We start from the raw sequence: 2,738 nt of genomic DNA, 5'->3' as shown, positions 1-2,738 counted from the left end.
TTGTGTATTCTAATGAAAGTTGGCTCTTGATCGGTGCCTATGACGGCTGTGTGTTGGTTAGAAGAAAGCCAGTTGACGGCCTGCGACCAATCTGCAGCGTGGTAGACATCCTGAATCTGCGCCTAGAGTTATTGCCTGTTGTGTGGCTTCCCATGGCAGCAGGAGCACTCATGAGGTGGTACCACGCACCCTGAGTATAAATTTGTACGTCAGTCTGATGATTCGCACTGTTGAGATACCATTTATGAACAGAATTCCTGGCAGTGTTTTCCAACAGGATAACGCTCGCCCATATGCCGCTATTGTAACCCGACATGCTCTACGGTGTGTCGACATGTTGCCCTGGCCTGCTGCATCACCAAACTTGTCTTCAGTCAATCATTTGCTGTCCCTACTACAATCCTTACATGCACGGTCCATTTCATGCTGCTTTACAACGTTACGCCTAGATGATGAATGAACGTAATTCAGCACACTACTAATGCTGTATTCGATCAGTGCGGAATTGTTTTTCTTGTTCACACACTTTAACCTACATTTTCTACATTTTCCAACACTCCGTCTTCAGGCCACGAGTGGCCTATCGGGACCATCCGACCGCCGTGTCATCCTCAGAGGAGGATGCAGATTGGAGGGGCGTGGGGTCAGCACACCGCTCTCCCGGTCGTTATGATGGTATTCTTGACCGAGGCCACTACTATCGGGTCGAGTAGCTCCTCAATTGGCATCACAAGGCTGAGTACACACCTAAAAACGGCAACAGCGCATGGCGGCTGGATGGTCACCCATCCAACTGCCGGCCACGTCCAACAGCGCTTAACTTCGGTGATCTCACGGGAACTGGTGCGTCCACTGCGGCAAGGCCGTTGCCCACATTTTTCCATCACACAAACAAAACATTATGACAATGTTAGTCTGTATCCTCCAACTGTCTCTCAGCGACGGCATCACTCAGTATGCCACAGCATCATCAGAAAACAGCCGCAGATTGCTGGTCACCCTTTCCGTGAGAGCATTATGTGTGCATAAGTAAAGGCGGCTCTATCTCACTTTCCTGGGGCACTCCCGACGATGACCTTGGCTCTGCTGAACATTTGTCTAGAGGAGAAGGTATAGTTTCTGCGTCTTACGAAGTCTTCGAGCTTCTCACGTACCTGGGTACCTAAGCCGTATGCTCGTATCTTCTTTAACAGACCGCAGTGGGGCACTGAGCAAAACACTTATCGGAAGTCTAGGAATATGGAATCTGCCAGTTGTTGTTGATCCACGGTTCGCAGGATATCATATCGGAAAAGGTAAGCTAAGTTCCGCACGAACAATCTTTTCTAAAGTCATACTGATTCTTGGACAGGAGCTTTTTCATTTCAAGGCAATATGTTTTATTCGAATAAAAAATATGTTCTCAAATTCTGCAGATAATCGATATTAAGGGGGGGTTGATTTCCTGGCAGAGACCAGACAGCGAGTTTATCAGTCTCATCGGTTTAGGGAAGGATAGAGAAGGATATCGGCCGTGCCCTTTCAATGGAAACATCCCGGCACCTGCCTGAAGCAATTTAGGGAAATCACAGAAAACCTAAATGAGGATGGCCGGACACGGGTTTGAACCGTCGTCCTCACGAATGCAAGTCCCGTGTGCGCCACCTCGCTCGGTCGATATTAAGGATATTGGTCTCTAATACGGCGGGTTCGGTCTTTTACCCTTCGTATATTTAGACGCCAACCGCGATATTTCCATCGCTTAGGACTGTCACCGTGTGAAACATTCGTGATAAATGTGATTCGTGATAGTATGGCGTCTGTGCTGTTAAGTACTCTTTGTTCAACTGAATTGGCATTCGTCCGGATCTTGAGTCTTATTTGCTTACATCTCTTGCAACTGTTTCTCTACGACAGAAGCGCTTATTACTATGACCACCATACGAGAGTTTATGCGCTGGGCTACCTGCTGGATGTTTGCACTACTCTCCCTTTTACTATCTTCTGCTGCCGCACCAGACAGATCAACGACTGACAGGATACAAGCCTTGAACGGCTTAGCGATTTTACGTATGACCAGAATTTGCTCGAGTGCTCGGCAATATCTTTTGCTAACGCATGAGGCTGGTAGTCGACGCTTCGCGCATCGACATTTTACAGACGCAAGAACTTCTACTAACTTTTACCTCTACCTTCTTTGTGAACATAAATGTTGTTGTCATTTAGATATTTCCAGTAGCACGTTAGTTAGGTAATTTGCTTACTCACTTGTAACTAATTTTAATGCAAAAACTCGCTCCCTTTAATGACGCCAGATCTGTCAATAGGACGTAACGTAAGAACCAACGTCACAATATGCGTGCATAATTATATCTGCGTACTTATATGTTTTATCTTTATAAACCATAACAAATACAAAATGCCTGCATAATGCTAAAGCTAAAAGACTGCGGAGTGTTCTGTGTAATTCGCGGCGGTTTTGCTTAGTAACTATCCCTGGGAACGTTCCTAACTATGGATGGTCGTTGGGAGGGACCTGTGTCGTTGCCTAGCATCACTACGATTTCTGCCGAAGCTATAATAGTGTCGTTACGAAATCGCGCGCTTATTGAAACCCAGAAGAAACTATCTATTTTCGTTTTTGAAGTGATAGAGTTTTCTTTACAGCACAACAGCCGCTGCCAAAAGCTCATTTCGGGCCTGTGAGCTTCGCAAGAAGCCTTAGCTCCAGCTTTGGGGGCACCGGAAGCATCAGTGCT

General features: G+C 46.5%; 1 pseudogene; it reads right to left on the bottom strand.

Annotated features, from left to right (window-relative positions):
• Positions 1-754: 754 nt before the first annotated feature.
• LOC124742893 lies at positions 755-871 on the bottom strand (annotated as a pseudogene).
• Between the last annotated feature and the right edge of the window lie 1,867 nt (positions 872-2,738).

The sequence above is a fragment of the Schistocerca piceifrons genome, unplaced genomic scaffold, assembly GCF_021461385.2.
Source record: "Schistocerca piceifrons isolate TAMUIC-IGC-003096 unplaced genomic scaffold, iqSchPice1.1 HiC_scaffold_2355, whole genome shotgun sequence".
Taxonomy (NCBI): Eukaryota; Metazoa; Arthropoda; class Insecta; order Orthoptera; family Acrididae; genus Schistocerca; species Schistocerca piceifrons.
The sequence above is the reverse complement of the archived record's forward strand: the minus strand, read 5'-3'. Positions and strand labels throughout refer to the sequence as shown.